This window comes from Pezoporus flaviventris, unplaced genomic scaffold (genome assembly GCF_033815535.1).
Source record: "Pezoporus flaviventris isolate CSIRO_AGI_PZ_B2104156 unplaced genomic scaffold, CSIRO_AGI_Pfla_v1 ptg000015l, whole genome shotgun sequence".
Lineage (NCBI taxonomy): Eukaryota > Metazoa > Chordata > Aves > Psittaciformes > Psittacidae > Pezoporus > Pezoporus flaviventris.
In genome coordinates this window covers 10,512,924-10,526,821 of record NW_026892563.1, presented here as the reverse complement: position 1 = coordinate 10,526,821, position 13,898 = coordinate 10,512,924, and the positions used below count along the sequence as shown (strand labels likewise).

Here is a 13,898-nt window from a genome sequence, read left to right as displayed (position 1 = left end):
TGCAGTGGCTCTGCAGAAGTCAGAATATGTGAAGGAAGCAACCTCCACTGAAATCAGTGATACAAATCAGAACATTTCCATTCCCTCAGCTGTGATGCCATCCGACTCCAAAAGCGCTGTTTAAATATGAATGGCATTCTGTTTATGTGCGTATTAACAATATGTATACCCATAAAAGCTTGCAGAAATGCAAATATTCCTCTGCATATGAGTGTCTCCCACTGAGGCTGCCTAGAAAAATAGCATGGGGACACAAATTGGTAACAATAAGTACAGCTGAAGCCAATAATGAGGTAAAATACATATGCATGTGTGAGGGGAGTAAAACCTTGGCTCTGAATCACGTGCCTCTTAGCGTCTGGTGATAACAATTCCCCAGTGCCTCTGCCTCTCTGTCATCGGCTGCACTTGTGACAGGGGATCCCTCCTTCTACTTCTAACACCTCGGGTGAGTGTCCATTTTACATGACAGAGGCTGCCAAAGCAAATGGGCTAGGAACGGCTTTGCCGCACATGCGCAGGTTTAAGCAAATACAGTGATTATGCTGAAATTTGCTTAAAATGAAGATGCCACTGGAACGTAGGAAAGGGTACACAAATGGAAAACCTGCTCTGCAGTGTTAAATGGACAGATCCTGTCTGATCAATAAATGCATTAGCGCTGCCCAGTTTACAGCAACATCCTACGCGCTCGCTTTTAAGGGAGAGCTCAATAAGAGACAATTCCCAGTATGGAGGTTTACGGGTTTATGTGCCCTGTTATTTCTGCTATATTATTACTAGGAGGGTCATGAAAGGTTCCCATGACATTTCTGTATGTAGGGTGTGCTTTTTCCAACTCATCTGCTGGTTTAGTCTAGTGTCCCTAGCTGTGCTGGAAACTCTGACTAGATAGATTCTGTTCTAGCCAAGAGATCTCCAAAGCATTATTTGTGAACATTCATTCAGAGAAAACTTTAAAATCTGCCTATAGTTGTTTTTCACCAGCATTTGCACAGTGATAGCACTGCTTTTGCCAGAACATTGGTGGAAAACACAAACCTTGCAAGGGTTCATGTGAAAGTGTCTGCATGCAAATTCTCAGAGGAGGGATTTTCCTTCCTCTAATTGCTTTTGCTGGTTTTGCCATAGAAAGGGTAGAAACGATCCCCAGTGAACACACTCAGCAGGGGATTTCTTCCTATCACATATCTCTGAATTCTCCCCACCTCTCAGACCGCAGCATATGACTAGTCCTATGCCTTTGTGCCAAATTTCTGCTAAAGTTTACCCAGCTTTCAGAAACCAAGCTGGAAACAGGTCATTAGACTACTTTCACAAGGGTGAGACACAGCTTTTTGGTTTAGCTGGAGAACAGTTAAACAGAAGAAAGTCTTCTGAGTGACATTTCACTGGAGAACTCCCTGAAATCACTTCTCTTCTGAGCATGGGTAATTTGAGCCAAAAACCTGAACCTCTGAAAAGATGGGATTTTGTGTATAAAGAGAGAAATTAAACTATTTGCAGTTTAAACTGCAACACTTACAAGCCAAACTAGTTATGGAGGATACAAACAGATGCAATACTTTTTAATTAGTCTTTGTCTGGGTTAGTTTGTATTTGTTCCCTGTACAACAGGCCATCATTCCACCTGCAGTGAGAAATATTTTGGTCTTTGTAGTGACCTGAATCTTTCTGCTGTAACCCGTGTTTAACTCTGAAATTCTACTGGACTGGAAATTTGAGGTGTTTTTGCTTTTTCCCCTGAAGTGTTATCTTACTACCTTGCACTTAGAAAACTTCCAAATTGTGCAGATCACCTAAGAACAGAATTGATAATTATGTGAGCTATCATGGGGATTTGACTGTTGCTTTGACAAAAGAGATATTAAGCTCTGCCAGGCTGTAGAACTGAGAAGTTCTGGTGCGTTAGGAGGTACAGAGTATTACCTTTGCTTTCTTCCCCATTCTTTCTCAACCTGACCTCCAGAACGTCCAACCAAGCAGCTGTGAATCAGGCAAAGTGCCCATGCAGTTGAATAGGAATTTTGCTCAAGAACAACAGGATCAAGCATCTCTAATGATGCAGGCTAAGATTACCTAGGATTCAGAGAAATGTCCAGCTCGAACAGGGGCCAGATATTACAGTTAAGATGCTGACTTATAACAACAGATATGTTGCCCATTCTGACATCCTGCCTTGGGCAGGTCCCTGCTTTTTGGGATGCACACAACCTGCTTGACTGGGTACTCCTGAATCAGAGGACAGCCACCTCTCATACCGCCACTGTCATTGCCATCCTGACCAAAACTTCACCTAATTCCCTAGCAGCCTGGTTACATTTTTGGCCAAGAGCACACCAGGTAACAGCAGCAGTGAATGTCTCCAAACATGTACAGAACTTGACCAATGTGTCTATCTGTAGCAAAACCCTGCTCTGAGGTTTAGCTTCACCTATTTTTATTTTTTTTTCAATTTCCATAACTAGTTTGCTGATTTCATGCCATTGTGGGGTGGTTATTTTGAATTAAAATGTGCTTATGTTCTTCAAGGCACTTAGTAAGAAAGATTTCTAGATTCCCTGGGGAAATGTAGCTTTTCCAAACCTTTTTTCTCAAGTTTTGGTCATGGATGGGATTTCTTAATCTGGCTTTAGTAACCAGCAGATGTGGCCAGTAGGCACATCAGTAGCAGGGAATGTTGCTGTGTGTGGCTGTAAGGTGCAGCTGAATCCTTGCTGGCAGCACCAGTGCAGTGAGGCATGCCTTGTGTCCTGCTTTGCTCTTCAGTTTTCTGGAAGGAAGTTGTCCTGGGTTCAGCAGTAGCAGTCATGTTTGTTTTTTTTTTTTCCTTTGTGCTAGCTGGTGCAGTGCTGTGTTTTGACTTCCAGCCTGAGAACAGTGTTGGTGAAGTCAATGTTTTCAGTTGTTGCTAAGTGATGTTTACCCTGACCAAGGACTTTGTGAGGCTCATGCTCTGCCAGGGAGGAGGGGAAGCCGGGAGGAAGCAGAGATGGGGCGCCTGACTCGGGCTAGCCAGGGAGGTATTCCATACCACAGCACGTCATGGCCGGGGTGGGGGGTGACTGGGAGTTACCTGGAAGGACACGGGGCTTCCGGGTGGAACTCGTCTTCTTGGCCGGTGGTATCGTATTCTCTTCCCTTGTTATTTTCCCTTATCATTGTTGTAGTTGATAGTTGCGGTGGTGATTTGTGTACATTGGTTGCTGGACTGTTCTTGTCTCAACCCGTGGGAGTTGCACTCTCTCGATCCTCCTCCCCGTTCCTCTGGGAGTGGGGGAGAACCCCGGTGGGGGGGGAAGGGGGGGGGGGGGGACACGGACCTCGATTGTTGTCAGCTCGGCACCACTCACTGGGAGTGAGTGAACAAGTTACCTGACTGGGTTTAAACCACGACAGAAGTAAACTCTCTTGCTGCTGCAGCTAGTGATTTGTGTTGACTGCTTTCATGTGGTGTTGTCTCTTTCCAACTTGGGGTATGGCTAAAACTCTGAAAGCTGGAGTGATTTAATTACAGCTGTAGAGAGAGCAAATGAGAGCACGCTCTCAGTCATAACCCCTACAGTTGGGATGATAAAAGGATTTCCATTAGCCCCTTCTTTTCCATCTCAGTAAAGTCAGAATAAAATCTTTCACTCTCTTTGAATAGTCTTAATTAAACCAGTGCAGCTTCCAGGATTTTAGCTGTAACCCAAGTTGAGGGGCAATCCCTGCAGAGAGCATTCTTGCCACTGAAAGCTACTATCATCAGACTAAGAAATAGCCTCTGAAAACCAGAATGATCAATATACATTGGCATAATTTTGCTCTTCATGGAACAGCTACATGAAATGCTGAATCTAATTGGCCCCTGGAATACCGGTATTATACATTTGTGTCTAGGCTGTAATCAAGCCACAGAATCACAGAATCCCAAGGGTTGGAAGGGACCTCAAAAGATCATCTAGTCCAGCCCCCCTGCAAGAGCAGGGTAACCTAGAGTACATCACACAGGAACTTGTCCAGGCGGGCCTTGAATATCTCCAATGTAGGAGACTCCACAACCCCCCTGGGCAACCTGTTCCAGTGCTCTGTCACTCTCACAGTAAAGAAATTTTTCCTGATGTTCACATGGAACCTCCTATGCTCCAGTTTACACCCATTACCCCTTGTCCTATCACTGGACATCACTGAAAAAACCTAGTTCCATCATCCTGACACTCACCCTTTACATATTTGTAAACATTGATGAGCTCACCCCTCAGTCTCCTCTTCTCCAAGCTAAAGAGTCCCAGCTCCCTCAGCTTCTCCTCATAAGGGAGATGTTCCACTCCCTTAATCATCTCTGTAGCTCTGCACTGGACTCTTTCAAGCAATTCCCTGTCCTTCTTGAACTGTGGGGCCCAGAACTGGACACAATATTCCAGATGCAGCCTCACCAAGGCAGAGTAGAGGGGGAGGAGAACCTCTCTTGACCTATTACCCACACCCTTTCTAATGCACCCTAGGATGCCATTTGCCTTCTTGGCCACAAGGGCACATTGCTGGCTCATGGTCATCCTCCTATCCACCGGGACCCCCAGGTCCCTTTCCCCTTCACTACTGTCCAGCAGGTCAGCCCCCAACCTGTACTGGTACATGGGCTTGTTCTTCCCCAGATGCAAGACTCTACACTTGCCCTTGTTGAATTTCATCAAGTTCCTCTCCGCCCAACTCTCCAGCCTGTCCAGGTCTCGCTGAATGGCAACACAGCCCTCTGGTGTGTCAGCCACTCCTCCCAGTTTAGTATCATCAGCAAACTTGCTGAGGGTACATTCAGTTCCCTCATCCAGGTCGTTGATGAAAATATTAAACAGCACTGGTCCCGGCACCGACCCCTGAAGGACTCCACTAGTCACAGACCTCCAGCTAGATTCTGCCCCATTGACCACAACTCTCTGCCTTCTTCCTTCCAACCAGTTCTTGATCCACCTCACTACCTGATCATCAAGCCCACACTTCCTTAGCTTATCTATGAGGATGCTGTGGGAGACAGTATCAAATGCCTTACTGAAATCAAGAAAAAACACATCTACCGCTCTACCATCATCCATCCACACAGTTACTTGCTCATAGAAGGCTATAAGGTTGGTCAAACATGACTTCCCCTTGGTAAAGCCATGTTGGCTGCTCTTAATGACCCCCTCATCCTTGATATGCCTAGAGATGGAGTCAAGAATAAGTTGTTCCATCACCTTTCCAGGGATGGAGGTAAGCCTGACCGGTCTATAATTACCCAGGTCCTCCTTCTTGCCCGTCTTATAGACTGGAGTGACATTTGCCATCCTCCAATCCTCAGGCACCTCTCCTGTTTCCCACGACTTACCAAAGATGATGGAGAGTGGCTCAGCAATGACCCCCGCCAGCTCCCTCAGCACCTGCCGGTGTATTCCATCCAGATCCATCGATTTATAGATGTCCAGATTGCTTAACTAATCCCTAACCCAATCCTCATCCACCAAAGCAAACTCCTCCTTTATCCTGACTCCTTCCGAGGCTATAGGAATCTGGGTTCCCCGGGGAGGGTCTGCAGGAGTAAAGACAGAGGCAAAGAAGGCATTCAGCACCTCTGCCTTCTTTATATCCTCTGTCTCCAGGGCACCCACCTAGTTCAGCAGTGGGCCTATATTGCCTCTTGTGTTAGTTTTATTCGCTATGTATTTGAAGAAGCCCTTTCTATTGTCCTTAACCCGACTTGCAAGACTAAGTTCCAAGGAGGCCTTAGCTGTCCTAATTGCCTCCCTACATCCTCTAACAGCTGTCCTATATTCCTCCCAAGTGGCCATCCCCTCCTTCCATAATCCACAGATTCTCTTTTTCCGCACGAGTTTGCCCAGCAGTTCCTTGTTTAACCATGCTGGTCTCCTGGCTCCCCTACTTGACTTCCTACCCATTGGGATACTCTGATCCTGAGCTTGGAAGAAGTGGTTCTTGAATGCTGACCAACTATCTTGAGCCCCTTTACCACCTAGTACCCTTTGCCAGGAGACTTCCCTTAGCAATTGATTGAAGAGGCCAAAGTTGGCCCTTCGGAAATCCAGAAATGTGGCCTTGCTAGGTATTCTATTCCTCCCACACAGGATCCTAAACTCCACCATCTCATGGTCACTGCAGCCCAGGCTGCCATGGACTGTCACTACTTCAACCAGACCCTCCTTGTTGGTGAGTACCAGATCCAGCAGCGCTCCTCTCCTAGTTGGTTTGTCCACCATTTGCATTAAGAAGTTATCATCAATGCACTGGAGGAACCTCCTAGACTGTGAATGACTGGCTGTGTAAGTCTTCCAGCAAATATCGGGGTAGTTAAAATCCCCCATAGGGACCAAGGCATGTAGTCGTGAGGCTGCTTTCAGTTACCTGTAGAAAGCCTCATCAACTCCTTCATCCTGATCAGGAAGTCTATAATAGACCCCCACAACTGTATCACCCGTACCAGCCTGTCCCTTAATTCGCACCCACAGACTTTCCACTTGGTCCTCATCTGCCCCTGGACAGAACTCAGTACAGTGTAGTCTTTCTCTCACATAAAGATCAACTCCACCACCTCGCTTTGCTGACCTATCTTTCCTAAAAAGGACATAGCCATCCATGGCCACATTCCAGTCATGTGAACTGTCCCACCATGTCTCTGTAATTGCCACCAGGTCATAACCTTTAGACCGCACACAGACTTCTAACTCCTCCTGTTTATTCCCCATACTGCGTGCATTGGTGTACAGGCATTTCAGGGAGCAAGCAGAGCACGCTAGTGGCACCCTTGGGAGGTGGGAGGCCTTCTGGTCTTCATTAATACTAGAACAATGCCCCACTAGTTCAAACCCAGCTACAACCCCCTCACACTTTCAATCTAACCTAAAGCTCTGTGAGTGAGCTCTGCTAACTCTTGCCCTGGTACCTTTTTCCCCTTCAGGACAGGGTCTAAACAACTATCCTTTCCCTCAAATGAAGCAATAGATTGAGAGTCCTCTCTAGTCCGCCATCCTTCAAGCCCTAGCATGTTTCTCTTGGGCTTGTCCGTAACAGGCCCAGTTATCTCCCCTTCCCCCTTCATATCTAGTTTAAAGCCCTATCAATGAGCCCTGCTAACTCCTGCCCAAAAAACCTTTTCCCCCTCTGGGACTGGTATATCCCACCTGCCACCAGCAAACCAGGTGTCTCATATAGCAGCCCATGATTGAAAAACCCAAACCCCTGCCTTTGGCACCAGTCCTGCAGCCATACATTAATCTGCAGTCTCTTCCTATTTATCTCTTCACCCTGCTTGTAACAGGTATGGAGGCAAACACCACTTGCCCTCCAGACCCTCTAACCTCTTCATTGCCCTTGCCCTCCTTGTAATAATTTCATCACTGCCAACCTGAAAAAACAGCAGCAGATAGTAATCAGAGGGCTGCACCAGATCAGAGAGTTTCCTTTTAACATCTCCAATCCGAGCCCCAGGCAGGCAGCAGACTTCCCTGTGGGATGGATCTGGTCAACAAATGGGTCCTTCTGTTCCCCTCAGAAGGGAGTCACCCACCACAATTACTCTTCTTTTCTTCTTCGTTGTGGAAGTTCTAAGGCATGGGGGTGAGTGACAAGCCCTAGGTGACTCACTAGATGGATCTACCCCTCCATCACCATTTACCTGGCCCTGTAGTTCCAAGACCTCACACCTGTTATTCAAGGGCAACTGGGAAGGAGAAAGGGATTGCGAGGGTTTTCACTCACCTCTCCGAGGTGGGACCTCCCTCCATACCTCCTTGTCCCTTAAGTTCACTCCTTCTATCTGATGGTAGGAGGAAAGGGGATCTATCACTTGTTCAACCACTTCCCTTGCCTTAGGGTGTGGCTCCACCACTCTATTTCACTTTCACACTCTCTGATGGCTCTCAGCCTTTCTACCTCCTCCCTCAGTTCAGCCACCTGCCTGAGCAGATCATTTATTCACTCACACCGCACACAAGCAGTGCCACTGGCTCTCTCCAGTACAAGCGCCGGGCTCGGGCATTTACTGCAGCCAGAGACCTGCACGGCCGCATGCCTGCAGGAAGGCTCAGTCTGGGTACCCAGGTTATTCATCACTGCAGCTTTTGATCTTGCGGTGACCATGATCTATGTGGCCGATCAGTCCATCTACGTCTCTTTGCACAACAAGCAGTCCTTCCTCCTCCTGCGCTCCAGTCGAGTCCTCTCGATCAGGCGGCCACCCTGCCCGCGCAAGCTGCCTCACCACGCTCCGGTTCGCTCGCGCTCCCTGGGCAGGTTTTCAACCACTCGGGGCTGGTGCCGCTGCTCCTGGCTCCGCCCCGTGTGAGTCAGCTGAGCTGCCGGCTCCCGGGCAGGTCCTGTCGAGGCCTTGAGGCTCCCTCCTCGGTGGCTCTTGTCGCTCTGAGGTGAGGCTCCTGGACGCTGATCTCGCCCCACTCCGCTCCGGTGTTGCAGGCGTCATCTCTCATCGGAATCTAATTGGCCCCTGGAATACCGGTATTATACATTTGTGTCTAGGTTGTAATCAAGCCACATCTTCAGGTAACATGTTATGAATTTAAAGGCTCAAATCTGTTGTCAAATACCTGGTGAGCATGCTGTGATTAAGAAATAAAAAGTATTTGTTTACTTTCATCTGAACAACTCTTCTTTCTCTGCTGACTGTGTTATGTGCTGAAGAAATTCCAACCCAACTATCAATTTAACCCCCCAAATGTCACAAGTTTCTGTAGAACACTCTTTATGCAGACTTTGTCTTTCCAGTGCGGTAAGAGTTAAGGAGATGGGATGTGCTGGCTTCTCGGGTACCAGCCTGCACTCCTATTCTGGTGATCCCAAACCCCTCAGGCCACGGGGGGAAGCCCTAGAGACTGGGTTGTGTCTTGTTTGCATGCTTGTTTTATCCTAGATGTGGGGAAGAATCACACTGTTGTTGAGGGCTGGTTCTGTCTTTCTGTGGAGGCACACTACCTGCCCCTGCCATGATTAGTTTATTATCCCAACACAGGGTATTGTTACTGGGACTGGAATATGGCTGCACAAACTTTATTTTTTCATTAAACTAAACAAATGATACTCAAAAGGTACATTAGGATCCAGAAGGGACATTACTATTTTTTAGCCAATTTTCTAAATTGTAAAAGTATGAGGAGAAGCATTATAGAGCTATAGCTTAAAACTGTGCTGGCAGAAGAATTTAAATGTTGTCCAAAATTAACAAATCCAAGCTGCTATTTCTTCCAGAGCTTAGATTGTATAATTTATTTTTCATTTCCAGCATGCATAGGTAGCACATTCTATGAACTTTCCTGCCACAGAAACTCCTGAAACATTTTATTTGTTATTAAACTTAATTCTAGAGACTATTATTAAAGCATGATTAACACATATACCAGGGTGAGGGTATAGTGCACTTTTATTGGGTAGCTAGGAGCTGGTGCTTAGTTTTCCCAGATTACAAGGACTCAGTCAGCAGAGGTGTCCATGGACACTTTTATTCCCAGGAATCTGCTGGCTTTCTTCTGTGGGGTTTCTCGTGTGTGCCTGCGTCTGCAGAGTTTGGACTGTGGTATGTAATAGTCTGACAGAGGGAAAGTGCCACTTGCCTCAGTGTACTGGCAGGTGAGGATAATGGGCAGAAGAGGAAAAACCTTTCCTCAGGGCTGTGTGTGCCAAGGCAGATGTCCCCTTAGCTCAGCACTAGGAGAACCGGAGTGGTAAAAGCTATGCTTGTTCCCTAAGCCAGCACAGCAGGCAGTCACATGCTTTATTTCATTAGCAACACAAGTATTAATGATCCTTTGAACTAAGGCAATGTGGAAAATGCAGACAGCATGTGGGCACCAGGCTGCCAAACGTGCAGATGAAAGGTCTGTTCATGCCCTCCCTGCCTGCATCCAACCCATGGCAAACCCAGCCCCCTCAGCATTCCGGAAATGCCCAGTTACCTCCTAATATTTGCTGCTAATATTATCTGCAGGGAATGTTCGCTGCATACTCTTCAGACATCTGGGGACCATTTTATCCTGCCAGCTGTGCTACAGACCCTGCATGTCTGTGGATGCAGCATGCACAGCGGCTGCTGCAGCCTGCCTGGGAAGGCACTGGTGGCTCTGTCAATGGCAGGGACCAAGCCATGTGGCACCAAACTTAGCTGAAGAAAGGAGGAAAGGGAAGCGGGATTAAACACCTCTGAAAAGCTGTTTTTGCACGTGAGGAAACAGATGATGATACTTCCGATGCTACTTGTGCTGTTCACAGCCCTGTTTTCATTTAAAGTTTTCAGCTAGGTAGGTTGAGCAGTTACTCACCTCCACAAAATAATAAGGTTAATCTCAAACTGAATTTCAGCCTCAGTCTCAAAATGTTATCTTGTGTCAGCATGTGAATGACCAAAGCATTACTTCTTGTCACAGTACCAGAAAGGGAGGAGGATGGTAAATTTCCCCTCTACTTACCCTGTTTTGACAATGCGTGATTTATGTCAGCTGAAGGGAGTCTGAAGATACATCAGCATCTTACTTTTTTTCCATCCAACCAACTGTGTTGGCAAGTCAATTTGGAAAAGCTAAATTATAAGCAGTAGACCAGAGATGGAAAAGTCTTTATTAGATAAAATAGGCAATGCAGGGTACAGCTCTCTGCCTGAGAACTTATCTGATGCCAGGCTGACAGTATTCTTGCCCAGCGGAAATTATTAGTCTTTGAAAGAGATATGTAGTGAAACACATTAAAAATGGCAGCATGGAAGATGTCTGTCTGCTCATCAGTTATCACAGGTAGCTGCACTGCACTGTCTGACAACTGTGAAGGAAAGCCACCCGGAGCTGGAGAAGTGCCAGCCTTCAGGACAGATCACAGAGCGTTTCTGCTGTCAGTGCCACGTTCCCTATAGGTGGATGTGACTAATCATAGAAATAGGTGTGCAGGGTGACACTGGCATAACTAGTTTTCAAAACTCTCAGGGATCACTGAGTGTACATATGCAATTTTATCCAATTAACCAAAATTAGTTTTGTGCATTGCATTCCCGGGGTGGCTTTAAGGCTTTAGGGATAAAGACTGGAATGATCACTCCAGTTCAGCAGGCTGTTAGGGTTTGGAGCCCTGATACAGCAAGGTACTTCAACACATGTATGAATTTAAGCTTTTGAGAAGTCCTGCTGTTGACAGTGGGACTACTTAGGTGCTTTAACTGCTTAAATGTTTTCCTGAATATGACAACACTGAATAAATGTAGTGCTGGTCTAGAGCTTTTAAATGTCACGTCAGGCAGAGCAAACACTGTTAACGAACACCAAGTTCCTGTCAAAGGGTACCATGCTTCTCCGGGGCAAGGGAAATTCTGAAGTGGTGCTGCTGTGTGGGAGCAAAGTCAGATCTGACTGTAAGTCACTACACACTTACCTTTCCTTGCTGCAGAGTCTGCCTCTCATCTCCTCTTTGGTAGCAGCTTTGTATTACTTCCCCTTATTAGAAACAAAACCCCCAAAAGCAGCTCACAATCTAAGCTCAAATTCTTGCAATTCTTATGCAGCTTCATTCAAATTAGGGGCCATCAGCATGTCCAAGATGTATTGATCTGGTGAGGAACCTCAAAGGCTGCAAAATCCAATGACAATTCATTTTTTGTTTCAACAGATTGAGTCAGAAGCCAGGGAGGGGCAGGGGTGGAACATTTCCATGGTTGATATTGCATTCATGAATCCAGCCCTTTGTTCAGCTGGGAGCTGCACGCTGACAAATGTGCTGTTTCCTGAAAGCTGTAACATCTTTGTCTGGTGTCCAGGTGCAGGAAGCAGGGTACAGACTGGGGCAGCCTTCTGCTAAAAAGGATTTTTTTTTTAATCATTTTAAGATTAAGAAACCAACCCAAAATCTCAGGACATGCTTAAGATCAAAAGGACTTCAGCTCAAGAAAATATCAGAGCCTCTTTTCATCCCACAGCCAGCCATCTTTCTCCACTAACGAAGCCTGGTTGAATCAGCTATTATCTATCTTCTTTTTTTATAGATGCTGCCTTGTTTTTTTTCTTTCTGAAATCTTTATGATCATTAAGTCTACTGCAAGCTACAGATTAAGTATTTGTGTGTGTATTGAGATATCATGTCAGCCTTCTCCTTGGCTGTGATTGACAGAAGGCCAGTTTCATGGCGCTGGCAATTAGACAAGAATGGTAATACCCCGAATGCTGAGTTCTCACGTATTGTCGCATTAGATCATTTTACCCTTGAATTGCCTCAAGACCCACACTAACATCCAGTCAGCCTATCAGTTTCCTACTGAAGTTCCCAGCTTCAAAATCAATAGGAGATAATCAGAGGGTGGTAGGGTCCCATGGAATTTGACAGCTTAGTCTTGAAGCACCGCATGCACCTCTTAGCAGGGAAACATGGGACTCAGCTTCCAATAAAAGTCATTTTTCAATATCATGTTAGATCTCAAAAATGGAAGCAAAATTGCTTGATGTTGACCTAGTAATTTTTTTAGAGAACAGAAGATTCTTTTGGGGTGTTTTAAATAAGAATGGAGAAGATTGGAAACAAAACTCTAGATCATACGTCTTAGACATTAGCTTAGTCACTGCTGGTACAACTGTAGAAGAAAAACTGTCCTTCCCTCTTCACCTTAGCCTGACCATCTGCACTGCAGAAAGCCATTTGTCTGACTGCCTTTTGATTCAAACCCCATAAGCACTACCCACAGTAGCCTATAGAGCAACGAGTCGATGTCTGAGCTCTCCAGCGCTTGGACCAAAAATGTGTCTTAATTACTGACTTACAGAGTCCTTTTCTTTCCCCAGTCAAAGTGTCTTTTTCTGCTGAGTGCTATAGCTCTGTCAGGACATGGAGAGCCAATCCCTCTGGAATGTTCGGTGGCTTGGAGCTTCACCTGACAGGGAAAAGAGCCTGGTTATAATTTTTATTCCAAAATAAGCAGATAAAGCTTGTATACCTAAGTGTCAGGCACTTAGGATTGTGCTTTATCCTTTGAGCCACTGTGGACAGAAGGCCACTCCTAGAAAAAAAACAAGGTGGCTTGGATATGCCAAAATTTCAACATTCCTTCTTTTTTCTTTTTTTTTCTTCTTTTTTCTTTTTTTTAATTAGGTCATAAGTATTTCTCTGATTCAACTTGAAATGGAAAACAGCTTCCTTTGATCTGAAACTCCATTCTTCTGCAAATACACACTTTTTAAAAGAAAAAACAGGCCTACAGAGAAGTAGCTAATGTGTTTTTACAGCTGTACCTCTTAAAGGACCCATTCTCAGCCCAAGTATGATGCAGCACTCAATGAAGTTAACACAAAGCCACCAAATTAAATGGCTCTTGGACAAGCTATGAAACTCCCTGCAGATAGCATATAACAGGATTTCAGAAATAAAATGTAGCCAATTGTAAATCATGGCAAATCATAAAATCAAAACAAAATACGTTCTTGTGTTTTGTCACACTACTGTTTTGCTACCTAGTTTCTGACCAGTCTCAGAGAAGCAGACTGGGTGTTAGGTGTTGGGAAGAGCTGGGCTGTAACTCCACTGCTTATCCAGGTGTGCTGGGAGGTGGATATTCAACTGTCATGGCTATCTGTGACAGTTACAGCTTTCTTAAATACCCTCCTTGAAGGAAACCATGCACACGGTCCTGGTGTTCTCAGCAAGAAAGAGCACCACCACCACACAGGGAGGGAAAGGATGGTGCCCCACAGCAGTGAGAGAAGCACAGCTGGTGAAGAAGGGCTGAGGGTGACAGTGAAGACTCCGAGATGAGGGTGAGTCTGGGAGGGAAGGAACAGATGGGAACAGTTTCCAGTGCTGAGTGAGATTCTCCCACCTTGCTCGTCAATGGCCATGGTGAGTCTCCCAGCATCCTTGGGGACTGCATCAGGAATTGCTGTTCTGGTCTTACG

At 45.9% G+C, this 13,898-nt stretch overlaps 1 long non-coding RNA gene across 1 annotated transcript; it reads left to right on the top strand.

The window, feature by feature from the left end:
* The first annotated feature begins 346 nt into the window (after positions 1-346).
* LOC133269292 (uncharacterized) lies at positions 347-13,666 on the top strand. Its single transcript, XR_009743401.1, has 3 exons — positions 347-448; positions 12,621-12,749; positions 13,099-13,666. It is a non-coding gene; the product is annotated as an uncharacterized LOC133269292 (long non-coding RNA).
* Positions 13,667-13,898: the final 232 nt, after the last annotated feature.